At 43.7% G+C, this 17,445-nt stretch overlaps 1 protein-coding gene across 12 annotated transcripts in view; it reads right to left on the bottom strand.

Annotated features, from left to right (window-relative positions):
• NCOR2 (nuclear receptor corepressor 2) overlaps positions 1-17,159 on the bottom strand; it is a 355,605-nt gene extending 338,446 nt beyond the window's left edge. For 10 of the 12 annotated variants that reach the window (XM_060269894.1, XM_060269902.1, XM_060269904.1 and 7 more), the window contains exon 1: positions 16,527-17,159. The gene's annotated coding sequence lies outside the window, so the exon portion shown is untranslated. Of the gene's footprint in view, positions 1-15,745; positions 16,183-16,526 lie in introns of those variants that run through there. The other 2 variants (XM_060269905.1, XM_060269895.1) reach the window with 2 other exon arrangements.
• Between the last annotated feature and the right edge of the window lie 286 nt (positions 17,160-17,445).

The raw sequence follows: 17,445 nt of genomic DNA, 5'->3' as shown, positions 1-17,445 counted from the left end.
TGGCCATTAATCATGACAGCTGTGCATTATTATTTCTGTGCCAGAAGGCAGTTCTGAGTCCTCAGCACAGTTCACAGTAGTACATCCATCTAGGCCTCTCAGGCCATAGGAGGTCCCATTCAAATCCAGCGTTCAAATCCAGGGCTAGCAGTGTTCATTTATTTACATCAAAAAAGCAAGAGTGTCTATGGATACCTTAAAAACAAATGGATTTTCTTCAAGGATCAGCACCTCTATTTTCTCCACTTTTGAGAGATGCCTCAAGAGTACGGTAGATTAATTGGCATCCCTAGTTCAATCTGGCCATTTTATAACATTGGAAAGATTTGCTAATGAAGGCCACAGCTCAAACAAACAAGCTACTGCACTCCAAGTGAGACTTGATCCACCCCCTTCCAAGCGATAACAAATAGTCTATTTTAGTAGCTTATGGAAATCCTTAGTTGGCACAAACCGCACTCTCATTTACATGACAGTGAATGAACAATACCAGAAAACAACAGCTTAGGTCAACAGCCAAAAGAAGCCAAGACTACCCGGTAGCAGCTCAGGACTTTTTGTTTGGAGAACTTCATGTGCCACCAAATTTTCTAAACCAGCCTGGACAGATCTACTCACAAGCCGAAGAGAATGGAATAACATCCAAACCCACAAAACTGCTACTCAAAGAGAGCAAAAATAAACTCTGTGTAGCCTTGAAGAAGTTGGGTAGGAGATTCTGCTCATCAATTATTTTCTTAAAAGCTTTCAAGACTGCCAACAGATTTGTGGGTTTAACAAGCAAGCCACCTCTACCCGCTTAGCTCAGATATATCAGCGGCAGCCCCAGTTCATCTATCATAAATTGCATGCATCTGTTATAACAACAGCAGCAGCTAAAGCAATATTGCCCCAAACCAGGAAAGTTTTATTGCAAAGTCCAATTAATAGAAGTGTGTGACATAACTTCTACAGTATAAGCAAAGAGGCACATCAGATGGAAAACATCATACAAAAATCTTTTGCAGATGTATGGAGACCTTTCTTTCGTTATTGGGACTCCCCAGGTTTTACTTATATATTCTCTAATATTTCTTTCATGCTAAATAGCCAAAAAAAATGGCCACTCAAAATTTAAATATCAAAGTATGAAATTTTTAAGAATAAGACAAAACAAAACAGCAGATGCAGCAATTATATGGTACAAGATCATCTTATAATAACTATTATTCTATCCATTTCTGATATTTAGGATGTGAACACTGTTGCTCACACCCAGGAAAAATGCTGGGCCAAATGAATGCCAAATGAGGCCAAAGCATGCTCAGTTGACCAAAAATGGTGGCTGTTTCAGGGGAGAAAAGAATTGGATAGGAAGGGAAATGCAATGGAGTATCCTGGAGAAGGGATTGCTCTATACAACATCAATTTATTCCAGGTAACTCTTTTCCTGAGTTCATAACCATTTCACAGAAATTATCCCAGTAGTAACATCAAAATCCTGTATAGGAGGCTTGCATTACCATTCTCATAATGGGGCAGAGATAAGGGGGAAATATTATTATTAATTTGACTTATTCGTTGCTTTACTACAAAAACGCTCAAAAGTGACTTACAAACCCTGAAACCCAGCAGGAAAAAAAAACTTCAGCAGAGAACTTTCTGCACAATAGGCCACCAACCAGCTTGTAATAATCCATCAAATGCCTGGGAGAATATATACTGTAAGTTTTAACTAAACACTGTAATAATGTTAATGATGGCTCCAGGAGAAACTCATTGGAGAGAGTATCCGACAGAGAAGGAGCCACAACCGAAAAGGCCCTCCCCTTGCTGCCACTCTCTGAACCTCCCTCCCGAGGTGGAACCCGAGGGAGGGCACCAGAGAGTCTAGATAGATTCTTATCAGAAGAGGTGCTCCAAAAGATATTGGAGTCCTGACCCACAAAGGACTTCATAAATAAAAAACAGCACTGTGAATTGGACCTAGAAACATATTGGCAGCCAGCACAGCTGTGTTAAGATGCAAGTTGTATCTCATCTCATCTCAAGCCTGTCAAACTTCAGATGGCCTCACTCTTCACCAGATGCACTTTCCAAACCATCTTTAAAGGCAGCCCCATGTAAAGAACATTGCGGTAATCTAAACCTCAGGTTACCAGAGCACTGATGACTGCAGCCAGGTTATTCCTGTTCCCATAGAGCTAACGTTTACAAAGCAGTGATTACTACCTCAATCTAAAGAGAGGCAACACAAGATGGAAAAGATTTTTACACCTATGTTTTCAAGCAGGCAACAAGAACCAGACCTTCAGCAGGCTTCTGCATAATCTGACCAGTTCAAAAGGTTTACTAGTTTGTTTGGTTTCGGCAAACACAGAAATGAAGTGGATATGGGCCTGTTAAATTTTAAGCAATACTCATGTGGGATTGAGAAGTTATAGAAGTTTCACTACAGGCTTGTCAACCCCTCCCCACCACTCTTATCCCAAAAACATTCTCCCCCACCTACTTTCAGTTTCAACAGCATGGTTACATGAGCATCAAACCAGAGTTTGCAACCGCAATTAGAAGGAGAGCTGAAAGGAGTGGGTTGTGCTAACCATGGTTGAAGTTCACTGCATGTAACTCTAACCACAGTTACTTGTTAACTAAAAGTGAGAACATCCATTCCAGGAAGAGAAGAGGAGCACCTAAGCCTATGCAATGCTCCTAATTACCTAACCAGGGCTAGGAAATGGGGCAGTATTACATCCACACAATGCTAAGAAATATTACAGTGGTACCTTGCTTTATGAACTTAATCCGTTCTGGAAGTCCGTTCTCAAACCAAAGCCGTTCTTAAACCGAGGTGCGCTTTCCCTAATGAGGCCTCGCACCACCGGTGCCCTTCCACTATTCGGCTTCCATTCATTGACACTACTTCTGGTTTTGCGGAGTTCTTATACCAAATAGTTTGTAAACAGGGCTGTTCTTAATTATATTTTTTGCACTGGAGTTGGAGTTGGAAACACCCCTGCCACCCACCTGCTCCTTTGTCCTCCACTTCCTGCACTTGCCATTCCCCTTAAGGCACCTCCTACCAACTTCCTTGTTTTGTTGTGGGTTCTCTTTTCTCTTTTTAATATGCTGAATGAAAAAGAAAGCACCCAAGGGACCACGAGGGAAATGTGAATTTGGCAAGCTTGCCCAATTTTGCCTGTGAAGGTTAATGCATTGCTGAATCAAAAACACTAAAAATCGGCTAAGTTCAGCACACAAGAGGGGAAAGCAGCGACCTGGGGGTAAATCTATGTTGATGCAGCTTCTTGGGAAATGAGACTTTTGTGGAGGAAAAACAAATTCTTATGGTAAGAGGGGAAAGTCTAAAAGAGGGATTTGCCATGTAACAGTATTTTGGAGCTCTACGATGCAAAGCATTTCAAATATCCTCACTTCAGGGGGAAACTTTGAATCATTCACATGCCATGAAACTCCTGTATCTTGTAAGGGTTCTGGGAGCATTTTAAGGTACAGTGCACATACTCTGTCCACCCAAGGCACGTCGCTATAACCAGTTTGGGGCCTCCCCATGAACTGAGCATGCCACTTTCAACACACTGAACAGGGGCAGCCGTACCATGAAGAGTGAGGCAACCACTTCAAGCATCAGGTGCTGTTCCTCCCAAGTCCTACAGTTGTTTGAGGGCAGAGTTGTGTGCATCACACAGCCTGCTCTGCGCCTGCTGCCCTGAAGCACAGTGGGAGGATGTTGTCCCACCTGCAAAGTTGCAGTTAAGATTCAACTACCAGTCACACTGACTTCTGCATAAGGAAGAGTGAAGCACCATCTTGTATTCTAATTCCTCTTCCATGGCTCTGCATCCCAAGAAAAGATTGGTACAAGTAGGCGAAATACATTTCTGGGAAATATTCCAAACATTGCCATCTCCTCACTGAGGAAACCCTTGAAAAGCTCCCAAGGAGCCCAATCATCTAGTCTAGCATGTGTCCAGCAGAGCCCTCCGGATGCCTCTGGGTGATGACAAAGATGGCCATTCAGAGTTATTTGTTTGGGTATTTAGAGCAGCATGCTACCTGTTAAGTGTCGATAACCCTATATTATGTAAATTTGTGTGATCCTTTTAAAAAGAGCACTTTAATTCAGTGTTAGAAACTGGGATAGAAAAGCTAGGAGCCAAATGGCTTCTGGGACCTGGGTTGTGGGCGCCAAAACAGAATGTCTAGTTGCCAGGTGGTGGGATCAGCAACACTCTTTGTTTATTATTGTCATAAGCATGAATTAATATGCAATCACATATGTGACACATTGCTAATATCACATTTTAAGCAGAAACTGTTAATACGTTTAATTTGGTGTTTACAATAAAAATATTGGTATCATAATTCAGTTTTCAAAACACTCTACTCTTTATTGCTAAACTCCTTAACATATACTTCGAGGCATCAAAGCATGTAGATTTCAGTACCGTAATCCTTGAGTGTCAGCCAGGCGCAAAAAAAGGCACCCAGACTTTTGGAGGTGCTCACAAATGGAGAATCTTTAGGCACAAAATGCACCTGGTGCCCTGCTAATTTCAAACCCTGCGCTTAATGCTTACCACCACACTGCCCAGCTGAGGGCCTGGTCTCAGGGCAGATGATGCGGCTGCCTTGCTGAAGCTAAGCTGGTCCAGACCTGGTGGGACATAAATGTACTCGCTCACAGGTGGGGGACCAGAAGCCCTTCAGATTGCGCTGGACACCCATTTCTCATCAGCCCTAGACAAGATGGCCAATGTTATGGGATGATGGGAGTTGCAGTCCAACTTCTGGTGGGTCACATGTTCCCCATCCCTGAACTAAATGAATGAACAAACATGGCTGCTAATTATGCATTGTGCAAAGAAATAAGAAGTACTACTGGTAGTGTTGGTCCTGAAACTGCTGCTAATCCATTCAACTGGACTGTAGCATTCGGTGTAGGGACAGAGCCTGCCCTGATTATCAACCTTACTGTGTATTAAGCTAAAGTGGGAGATACTCATTCAAGTATTTAGGCTCAATGATGTTTAGGGCTTTGTAAGTTATTGCCAACACCTTGAATTCTTCCCCATATCAGTAGTCAACACAGCTCTTTCAGGATCAAGGTCACCTTTAATGGCAGCTCCACATACAATGCATTAGATTAACCCAACTAATGTTACGGGACTGCCAACTACCATCGCCCCCAGTCAGCAATCCAGTGGTCAAGGATGACAGCAGCTGTAGTCCACCAACATTTGCAAAGCCACAGGTTTCCCAACACCATCATGTTCTCACTAAAACAAAGACACCACACAAAACATACTTCTCACAAGCCATATGTTTTTTTTAGGGGGGGGGGGAGCAAGAATTTCTTAAGAGTTATGATGTACTTGCCCTCCCAAGGCTGACACCACTAATCCATCTGAACTAACCATCTATTTTCTTTTTGAAAAGTTCAAGGAAGAGTAGCTGGGAGGCAAACATTCCAGAAGATCAGAGCTTGGAGAAAAAAGGCAATTAAAATGGAGTTCTCTGACGCATTAAGACATTGCCCTGCACAGAGACTCTACAGCGAAGGTTTTATGGTGCTTTGGTTTAAAAAAGAAACAAAGAAAAGAAATCCACTTAGATATCAAAAGCAAACTCTGCCTAACCACAGAAGATAGTTTGGCTTTCAGAGCGCAGGGGAAATAAATTCTGGGAAGGTGATACTCTCATCCATGCAAACCAAAATATGCAGATACTCTGGAATACAAATGAACACAGTTTCCAGTAAAGAGCCGATTGATTGATTGATTGATTGATTATAGAAATGATTATTTTGAACAAGATGTGCTAAATATGAAATGGTGCTCGTGCTAATAGCTACTGTTGTCAAACACCTACAGATGTTTTAATTTTTACATTTGATCCCACCACCTTCCCTGAGAGAAATCTGCTCAGCAGCCAGTGTATTTGCATATTTTCAAATGTATCCACTGGTTCCAGGCAGTTTACGGGAACTATCAGTAGCTAGCAAAATGCACATACCTGTAGTCATTTTGATGGATGTGGGCTGAACGAATGGAGGACTTGTGCGTGGGGAAGAGGGAGCCTCAGCCTACAAAAGCTGGGCCGTCAACTGTTGGGCTAAGAGCAGGCTCTGCTCTCACCACAACCCTGTTCCAAAACACACTTTTACTCTTCCCCCCAAAAAGCGACCAACAATCACACAGAAAGAAAGCAGCACACATGGAATCAATGGATCATTCGCATGGGACCTATATTCTGCCACGGTCAATCTCGACCCAACCACCACCATCAGACCACACACACACTGCCCCTTGATTTGACCAGCCACATCCTGGGCTTCGTTGGTCACACCTGCATGTGACGGAATGTTGAAAAGTGGCTTTTATCAAGATAGGTCAGGAGAGAGAGAAACAGCACCTTGGATCAGGACATAGGAAACAACCTAAAGTCAATGCTTGTGGTGCTTAAGGGATGGTGTCATTCACTGCTTTCAAAGCATTTAAGTGAGGGGTAGGAGATCATTTTGGCTCCATGGGCCAATCCTTTATCAGGATGTGCCGCACAGACCAAATTTGTCACCCACCTGAAAATCAGTCACTACCACCCCTTGTTTAAGGCAGTGTTTCTCAACCTTTTTTGGGCCACGGCACACTTGTTCCATGAAAAAAATCACGAGGCACACCACCATTAAAAAAGTTAAAAAAATTAACTCTGTGCCGCCCTATATTATAATTATGACTGTAAGAAACACTTGCCAAATATTGCTTTCTAGTGTGCCGCGGAACAGCGGTTGAGAAACGCTGGTTTAAGGGGAAAGGAGAAAGAGTTTAATCCACACCCATGCATGGGGACCAAATTCTTCTTCCTGATCTGTGTGGTTCTGCTCCCTGCTAAGAGCAGAGCACAAAGCTATGCAGGGTTAAATCCTGTCCTCCTGCCCATCAGGTGATGGGTGAGCTGGAGCAGTTCGGGGGAAATAGCCATATGGGCCAAATTGGAGTCCCTGGTGGGCCAAGACTGCCCACGGGTCACTTCTGGTTTAAAGAATGGTGAGGTGCATTTTCTGCCAACTACCTTCCAAGGTAGGTCAGAATTATTATCCCCAAATTACAGACAGAAAGGCTGAGACTGAGAAAGAGAGAGGGGGGCTTACTTAAGGCTACCACATAAGTTCATGGCCAAGACTTATTTGCCAGTACGCAGCACCCACCCCAGCTCTAATTAGCAGCTGTTTCAATTCCAGCTCAGGATTAAAAATTATATTTCAAACATTTAAGTGGCTGGGTTGCATTACGGTGTGCAGAACGCAGCTTATTACCTCAATTAAACAGCCTCCAGATAACACCTCCGTCGAGACAGATACTGCAGCATCTATTTTAGCCCATTAATGAATCAATTAAAAGCAAGGGAGTTTAAGACAAAACACACATCTATCCATTCGATAGCACAAGCTTTCATATATGTACTGTCTTAGTCTGCATATAATTATCCCAATTGTCTCTAATTGGAGTTGTGAGGCTAGCAGGTCTATTTAAAAAAAGGAAAATAATAAAAATAAGAAACATGAAAACGTTGACTATGAGACTGCTTGCATCAAGAATAGCCTTACCAAGGAGGAACAAAAATTAAGAAGTATTCACAGCAGGCACAAAGCACACCAGATTTGGTTCATGTGCTGCTCTCATTTCCTCCCCAGTCCCACAAATAAAATGTTATCTGTATACCATGAATAATTTATACCCATTACACGCTAGAGCAAAGTGCCAAAATCCCTCCTTCCACAAATCAGAGGAAGTTGAAAGGGGTTTCCCACCCCCTTAAACACACACACACACACACACACACCTTTTTTTGTTGCTCAAAAGCAACTGCTTCACTGCTGAGAGTAATTGCTAAGACACACTTCAGGCTATGCAGAGGCGTTCCAGAGAAACAAACTGTTAAGTGTTTATAGTTTCTGCACAAAATTATTCATTTTCCCCCTCACAGAGAGATGAACCAAGGACACTCAGTGAGTCATTAACTCGGGAAGGAGCCTCGGAAGAAAGAAAATCAGATGCCTGCAAAGAAACCTCTGTGTGTGCAGGTCTGTACCTTAGAAAGGGAAGCTAATGCGGAGATGCAACACTGTCCAACTTCATAACCATGGTTAGGAGACTACGAGGATCCTGCTAGGTTTCACACTCCTCTCCTTCCCTCTCCTCCTGTTCTAAAGGGTGAAACCTGCTTCAGCCCCTGGTTTAAAGTCTACCATGGCTAGCAGCATTAAACTTAGTAAAGATAACCTACTAACCATGGTTAATGCAAAAAAGGGGGGCAGGACAAATCTGATCAAGAGGGGAGAGAAGCCAGTGTGCAAGTCTGATGGGCAGGATTTTAAAATTAGTTTTAGTGATTAAACTATCCTACAACTGAATTTCCAGGATGCTTTGCAAGATTTACAAAGGGATAGATGCATTGCTCTGTTGTAGCAAAGGCAATGAAGAGTCTTGTGGCACCTTAAAAATAGGAGCAAATGTGTTATGGCACAAGTTCATCCATTAAAGCTTATGCCATAATAGATCTGTTAAGTCCTTAAGATGTCATAAGACTCCTTTTAGTAAATTTAAGCAATAAAGCAAATTTTAAAATCACACATTAAAAATATTCAAATATGTTGTTGTGCATGTTGTGCATGTTGTTGTATTTTGCCTTGTAACATTCAGTTTCCTTGTTTGTATTTTCTAAAGTAAGAAATAAACTATATGTATTGCCACCAATGCTTTTCTTGTAGAAAAAGGGTGCTGGCATGCATATCCTTTACCCCCAGAAAAAAGCACCGATTACTACCACCATCTCTGAAGGAGTCATAGATACTGTGTGGTAAACAGCATTTCCTGCCTCCAAACTAGACCATCATCTGCACCACTGACCCTCCTCCTTGGAGAATAACAAAATTGGCTGTCCTTCGCTAGGTACCTCTCACATCCACCAAGAAGACATTTTTGCTCCAAGGCTCCTAGAAATACAGGACTGTGCTATGGTCCCATTTCAAAACATTCCAGTAACAAAGGCAGCATGCTTCTGAAGACCAGTTGCTGGGGGTCCCCAATGGGGAGTGCACTGTTGTACTTGGGTCCTGTTTGTGGACTTCCTATGGGCATCTCCACCCCCATCGTTCTGCCCGGACACTGAGGTCCAGCGCTGAGGGCCTTCTGGCGGTTCCCTCATTGGGAGAAGTGAGGTTACAGGGAACCAGACAGAGGGCCTTCTCGGTAGTGGCACCCGCCCTGTGGAACGCCCTTCCAACAGATGTCAAGGAAATAAGCAGCTATCCTACTTTTAAAAGACATCTGAAGGCAGCCCTTTTTAGGGAAGCTTTTAATATTTAATGCTGTATTGTTTTAATATTCGATTGGGAGCTGCCCAGAGTGGCTGGGGAGACTCTGCCAGATGGGCGGGGTACAAATAATAAATTATTATTATTATATTATTATTATTATCTGGTTGGCCACTGTGAGAAGAGAATGCTGGACTAGATAGGCCTTAGGCCTGATCCAGCATGGCTCTTCTTGCATTATTAAAAGATGCCACCTGAAATAGCCTATCACTAACTTAATGGCAATCTAGTTACAGGTACTGTAGGTAGCCGTGTTTGTCTGCCGTAGTCAAAACAGAATAAAAAAAATTCCTTCCAGTAGCACCTTAGAGACCAACTAAGTTTGTTATTGGTATGAGCTTTCGTGTGCATGCACACTTCTTCAGATACACTGAAACAGAAGTCACCAGACCCTTATATATAGTGAGAGGGTGGGGTTGGGGTATTACTCAGAAGGGTGGTGGGACTGGGTCATTGGCTGATAGGTGTGGTAAAACTGTTGACGACTGTTAACGACTGCAATTGGTCTTACAGGAAAAAGCAAAGGGTGAGATGGCTAAAAATAGCTTTATCATGTATAAAAATAGCTTTACCTATCATGTATAATTCTTATCTCATTATACAATAGGAGGGCTCAGATAAGAGAGAAATACTTGGCAGACTGAAGAGAGCTCTAGAAGTTTGGGTTCAAACAGAAGTTGATAGGTGCAAGGAATTTGCAGACACGCCAAAATTGGGGGAGGGGAAATGTTCACCATCCAATTATTCACACTTGTACAGAAATATTAAATGAAGCTTAAGCATGTTCAGCATCCCCGGGGGGGGGGGGAGAGAGAGCATGTGACAGCTCAAATCTTTACTTCCAACTTTATTTTTAAATAGCCTTCATTTTCACAGCCATAAGTAAATTGGAAGTTCTCTAAAGTCCTGTTTAAACTGGCAGTGATATTCTCCCTTCACATTAGTCAATGTTTGCTCAGAAGCTCTGAAGAGGCATAGCCCTCCCCTCTAAGTTAAAGAATTATCATTCACTCTGCTGCTTGGCAGGTTCATAGCCTTGGTGTTCACCACAACCTGCTTCTCATCTCCCCTGCATTAAACCCACCCCCCTTTCCTCTGTTCCTCAGCCCCCAGCATTAACTGACAGTTATTTCAGGACTGTATTGTTAAGGGGCCATGCCAAGAGAAAGAGACAGAACATGCTACTTTATGGTGAACAATAGGCATTTCCTCAAGGGTTGCTAATAGCTCACCAGGCTAGTAATTAACTAAAAATAAATTCCTGCAGAAATCTGAAGCCACGCCTCCAAGAAGTGTGGGGACCAACAGAACAATGCACCCCCTGACAACATAAAAAGAGAAAAAGTTTGAATTTTGCAACAGGCAGGGAAAAGGTAACCAAAAAGTCCACGAGCAATTCTGGAGGGGAGGAAAGGGAGTGTAAGACCTTAGGGAATGAGGACCAACACCACCTTGTATCCAGTACTATCTCCCTCTATTCCCAACCTGCTTCTCACTTAACTCAACCTGTATATTTAGTTGTTCAACTGCTGTAACATCTATTCATAAGATCCTAGGCAAAAAACTCAGCTAGTATATATGTGCTGATTATTACTAAGACAACTGGATGTAGTTACAGGTAGGTAGCCGTGTTGGTCTGAGTCGAAGCAAAATAAAAAAATTCCTTCAGTAGCACCTTAAAGACCAACTAAGTTTTTATTTTGGTATGAGCTTTCGTGTGCATGCACACTTCCTCAGATACACTTGAAACAGAAGAGCCAAACCCTTATGTATATACAGAGGGTGGTGGGGGCGGGTGGGAATGGGTGGTGGGCTGATAGGAGTGGTAAACCTGTTGATGGCTGTTAACGACTGCTGATGACTGCAATTGGTACAACTGGATGTAGTTGAGGTTGTTGGGGAACTGAAACTTATTGTATTTTTGTTCCTATGTTCAAAGTTACTTTTGTGAATTAAAAAAAGTATATATGGATTGTAAGAGCATATTGCCTGGAATCCATATACTGTACCGTACATATATAAGTTGCACATACATACATACATACATACACACACACACACACAGAGAGAGAGAGTTAACTAAGAATCTGCTTAGGTGCAGTGGTGGGTTCATAAATTACACCTGAAGCAGCAATAAATTTCAGAAGTCCAGACACCCAACTTCCTGCTTTTACATACTGAAGCCATATAATTAATAAATACATATAGACACAGTCTCTTCCCAGCACTTTGGCAACCTGTTAGCAAGCTCCATGCCAAAACGAGAGCAGGAGTCAGAGTAGAGTTCAAACCTATAAAAGCAGATTAGGAATTGCAAAACATGACATGTGTTTATTTTTATGTTCACAAAATAACAGAACACAAAAGTCACCAGCACTAAGCAGGCTTCTAAAGAATTTCACATCTGGCTCCAAGAGGCACAACTCAAGGAAGGCAGACCAAACAGTGCCTTCGCAGCAGGTAACACACCTCACAGAACTTAATTACCTGAACTTGTAGAAAAAGTTTAGTCATTTGCATGCTGTCCTGAAACAACCTGTGCCCCGCCCCCGACTGTACTGATGGCAACAGTTTCCCTTCGAGCCATGCCTGCATGCATCACAGGTGAGCTGTGGTTTCAAACTAGGTTTTCAAGGAACCTGGAGTGAAGAGGAACAGTTAATGGTGGAAGGGTTTTTCTGTGGATGAGAATTTGCCCACACCATTTGGCTGGGCTGCTCCCAAGATGTATGAACAGAGAGGGCACAGGACAATCCAAACAGACCTCACCAATGAAGTGAGCATTCTGTCCCAGAACATTCTCCAGAATTTTCCTCAATATACTGGAGTTTCCACAGCAAATGGAACAGTTCCTCAACAAGAGAAGTCAGCTTATCCAGCTGCCTTATATTGAGAAGACAATTGGTCCAGACCTCAGAGTTACAGAATAGAATCATAGAATCACAGAACTGTAGGGTTGGAAAGGATACCAAGGGTCATCTAGTCCAACCCCCTATAATGCGGGAACCACAGCTAAAGAATGTCTGACAGATGGCCATCCAGCCTCTGTCTAAAACCTCCACCACCTTCCAAGGATCTACAGTCCTACCTTGGTTTTCGAACAGCTTAGTTCTTGAATGTTTTGACTCCCAAACAGTGCAAAGTGAGTGTTCCGGTTTGCAAACTTTTTTTGGAAGCCGAACGTCCAATGGGGCTTCTGCTACTTCCAATTGGCTGCAGGAGTTTCTTGCAGCCAATTAGAAGCTGCGCTTTGATTTTCGAATGTTTTGGAAGTCAAACGAACTTCCAGAATGGATTCCATTCAACTTCCAAGATACGACTGTACTGCACTTCTTTCTTTCTTTCTTTTTTACTAGAACCCGGATTTCCACCAGTTGTAGCCAGGTGTAAAGTAGTCAGTGTTAGAATCTCAGGTATATAATCTAACCGCCAAATGGCTCCATTCCACACCCCAATGAGATTTAATTATGTGTTTGTTTGTTTGTTTGTTTGTTCATTATTTCCATTTCTATACCGCTTTATATCTCAAAGCACTTTACAACACGTTAAAGGTAAAGGTAAAGGGACCCCTGACCATTAGGTCCAGTTGTGACTGACTCTGGGGTTGCGGCACTCATCTCACTTTACTGGCTAAGGGAGCCGGCGCACAGCTTCCAGGTCATGTGGCCAACATGACAAAGCCGCTTCTGGCAAACCAGAGCAGCGCATGGAAACGCCCTTTACCTTCCCGCCAGAGTGGTACCTATTTATCTACTTGCACTTTGAAGTGCTTTCAAACTGCTAGGTTGGCAGGAGCTGGGACTGAGCAACGGGAGTTCACCCCGTTGCGGCGATTCAAACCACCGACCTTCTGATCGGCAAGCCCTAGGCTCTGTGGTTAACTCACAGATTAAAACATCAAATAAAACAATTCAGAATAAAACTAATTCAAGCTTCAAGGAAAATATTTCAGATCCTTCTCTAAGTGACATTTTGCTTTCCCCAGTTGCCAGCCTGGAGTCCAGAGATCTTCACGTGGTTGCAAATGGACCCTCGTCAGCTGCAAAATGCGCCTGGTGCCTGGCTAGTTTTGAACACTGAAAGTAGATTAAAGCGGAGAGGTATACACTAAAAATTAAGAAACGGAGCGCTCAGCCAAGGAATTAGTAATCAGTACCAGAACCAAGCTAACAAGTATTCTCCCAAACAAAAATCCAATCCTGGTTCCCCCAACAAGCATCCTTTTTCTACATCCTAATTGTTGATATGTTGGGGTTGCAGGGGATTTGTTGTTGCTGCTGCTTAGCGTGGAATCAGAGGCTCTTGCAGATACGCTACAAATCACCTAGAAATCCTTATCTTCTGCCCAGCCCTTCCCTAAACCCCTCACAGAGCTACAATCCCCCAAATTCCCTGAGCAGAGGGGTTGATTATTAAACAACTCTGAGCATTGTAACTCTGGATAGGGATAGGGGTTTCCTTACCACGCTCAGCACCCCTAACAAACTGCAGTTCCCAAAATTCTTTGGGGGAAGCCATGGCTGTTTTAAGTGGTATTATATTGTTTAAAATGTATAGTGCAGATGGGGAGATTGCAAGCATGTTTTTCCATCCTGACAAAACTTACTAAGGTGTTAACATGCAGGGAAAAGAAAAGGAAGCAACCAATCACAATAAAGAGGGGCGCGGTCAAGGCAAGAGCCTATAATGCTCCTTGGGGAAATACCGTATGACTAATACTATAGGGTCAACAACAGAACTCCTGCCCCACACAACTCAAGGCTGCCTGAAGCTTTCATAAATGACTGTACGAATTGCCTCTAGAAGAGAATGTTGCAGACAAAATACTGTATGAAGTGTTCATTAACCCTGGGACAAGACACCGTATCTAGACTATTTAGGAACGTGGGATAGGGAAAGCATGCCGACCCAGTAAAGATGAAGGAGCATTTGTTGTTTGGTTCACATGCAGGAAATGACAAAAGGCACACTGGGTGTCAAGCCTGAAGCACCCTCCAAGCAGCAGGTTCGGCTAGGGATATGGGGCAGCTGCCTCCAAGATGGGAATCTTGGACTGAGTCTCCTGCCAATTGTACTTTGTGCAGGCTAAGAACAATAAGAATAAAAAAGGCAGCAGAGTTAGGAACAGTGGAAAAGAAGAAACCTCAAAAGCAAAAAATCAACACATCAACACAACCCTGAGCACAAGAGCATTCTGAGTTTCTTCCTACAGACACAGATGCTCAGAAATCCAACTTCACTTTCCCAACCAATATTTATATATATATCAACCTCCAAAGTCAAGACAGAAGCATGTTCTATGCCTTATCAAAACAGGAATCGAAGCTGTGTTTCACCACAAATGCATTGTTTTCCCACAGGGTGCACACGCAAACTAATAAAGGAAGATGAGTTTACTCAGAGAAGTTTTCTGATTGCAGGAGAGATAGGACAGGGCCTCCTCTGAAGGACCAAGGTTGCCCAAATGCCAGCTGAAACCTTGGAGAGCCCTTCCTCATAACTCTAGGAACCCAAATCACTTGCTGTCACAAGTTTGCCATGTGCCCATGGGTTGGAAAAATAAGCAGCCCAGTGGCTCACTGCCACCAAACCCTCATGAAGGAAACTGGAGAGCATAAACAAACAAAATGCCAGCAAAAAGGAACCAACATTTGGGTGACCAGAGGAGGAAAGAAAGGGCTAAGAGTAGAAAGCTGTGCCATTCCCTGGCCCCACTTTAAGAGTTTGCTTTGCAAACGTTGTTGAGGAAAAAGGAGACAAGTCTCAGGCGTGTTTTGATCGCAAAGGACTGTGATTTCAGCCACATAACTGCCTGCATTTTCTACTCTTGAATAATCACAAGCACACACAAATTGGCACCCATTTGCTCTGGATTCTGAAATTCTAGGATGTGTTTACAATTCCAGATGGGGAACCACTTTCTTTCCCTTAGTTCAGGATCCCAAACGACACAATTTGCCACTTTCCTCCCTCATGATGGCCTATGCGAGATTTAGAAACGGAGACAGCACAAGTTCAGTTAAATGCATTTCTGGTACATTCTCTCTCTTTCTCCATGCATGCCCACAACCCCATTATCTACATGTTTACGTAACAGTAAGCCCTACCAAGTTCAACTGGTCTTCCTCTCAAGTAAGCGTGCGCAAGATTGCTGCCTCTCTTGGAAACAAGCTCCAAAGACTTGGATGCAACTTTTCTTTGCAAACTAAGGGATCAAAAGCATGGCCTTTGGCTACAAAGCCTGTTGGATACTTACTTCGGTCAATCTGCCCCGCGTCCGCCGCGCACACACAGAACAAAGTGAGGCTTGCATCTGCGTAAACTAGCGCAGTTTCGGACTGCTAAACTGCAATCCTACCCCACGCTTACCTGGGTGTAAACTCCGCTGAACACAGACGGTCTTTCTTCCGAGTGCGCCGTCGAATCCTAACCAAAGAATCAAGTCCCATTGATTTCAGCCAAGTGAGAATTGCGCCGGGCTGGAGCCTTGCTCGCAAGTAAACTTTACTGGAATCAATCAGAATTAAGTCGAAGAGTGCAGGATCAAGGCACTAGAAGACTTTCCCAGAGTTTGAGGGCTGGAAAACCATCTCACCACGTCCAAGACACGCGCAAAATTAAACACAAATTAAAATTACTCGGCGGGCGGGGGAGGGGGCACCGTCCAATGTGAAGGGAATTCCCAGGGTCTACCCCCCTACCCCCCCTCCGCGCACACACAGCACTTTCAGTGAATTTTCTACAAGATCAACAAGGAGAAATTGGGGCAGAGAACACGACGGAACAAGGGGGTGTTTTGAATTCTGTGATTTGCTTAGCTTTCTCCCCCCACCCCACCCCCGTTACTCCTCCTACACGTAGGAACTCGTGCAATATTTATTTCCCCCCCCCCGCCCTATTTTCAAAAATGCATTGCTTTGATATCGTCATCTCCGTTGCACATCCAAAGAGATTTTTTAAATAATAATAGGGAAGACTCCCGACATCTACGAGGAAACGATCGAGACTGGGGGCGGGGAGAGAATCGGCGTTGATCTATCCAATTTTTTTGCCCTTTTAGCACCGATAGAGACTCAATTGTGGGCTGGGGTGGGGGCGATATTTGGGGAAGCGGACTAGGAGGCGTCCCTTAAATCTTTCTCCGCCTTACCTTCTTGCAAAACCAGCTGCTTTTCCCTCCATCGCTGCTTTTTAACTGTTAATCCCTTTTGTGAGTGTGTGTTGTTTTCAAATTCCTCTCTCGCTCCAGTTTCAGAAAGATCAGCGAAGTAGAAAGCTTGAAAAAGGGGGGGGGGGGTCTTCAGAGGTTGCAATACAAAAAACGTTTAAGATACTATTTTTAAAAAAAACAGCGAGGAAGAAAGCAAATCCGATAAACACCGATTAAAATATATTCCTTAAATCAATCCCGGGAGGAACAGCAAAAGGCGGCTCTGGTTCTCCTCCTTCCCCATCTGCCTGGCGTGTTTGTAAATCCAAAAGCGGAGAGAGCGAGCCCGGGTGTCTCTTGCTTTGAGTGCCCGGAAATCTCTCCTCTTTTTCTAAGATGTCTGAACCTACAAGCAGCAGCAGGAAGAGGAACAGCAGCAGGAGGAGCAAGTCCTCAAGATTCTCTTTCTGGAGCCTTTGCAAAGCACCAAGTTTGAGATCCTCATTCTTTTTGAGATCCGGGGAGGGGTGGGGAGCAGGAAAGATTGATAGCTGCGCTCCGCCGCAACAGCAGCAGGCAGGCAGGCTCACACACACACAAAAAAACACAGCCAAGCTTTTGCTTGCAACAGCAACAGTCTCGCTCCGCCGTCACCCCGGCTCCTCTCTTAAAGGGGCAGGTGCCACTTCAGTAGCACGGCGACTTTGTGTGCATGTGTTCATGTCTGTTGGTGTGTGATATTCACGCAAAGTGTCCCTCTTAGCTTCAATTTGATTGCTAAGCCAGTCGTAAAGGAAGCAAGAGGCGGGGAGGATGCAAAGCCACCCAGCATACAAAACCCTGCAAACTTCTGTCACTCTGCAAAAATAAAAAGGTGGGGGGGGCGGAGAGAGTGGGTGCCTTATTTTTCTTTTAAGCC

This window comes from Zootoca vivipara, chromosome 17 (genome assembly GCF_963506605.1).
Source record: "Zootoca vivipara chromosome 17, rZooViv1.1, whole genome shotgun sequence".
NCBI lineage: Eukaryota > Metazoa > Chordata > Lepidosauria > Squamata > Lacertidae > Zootoca > Zootoca vivipara.
The sequence above is the reverse complement of the archived record's forward strand: the minus strand, read 5'-3'. Positions and strand labels throughout refer to the sequence as shown.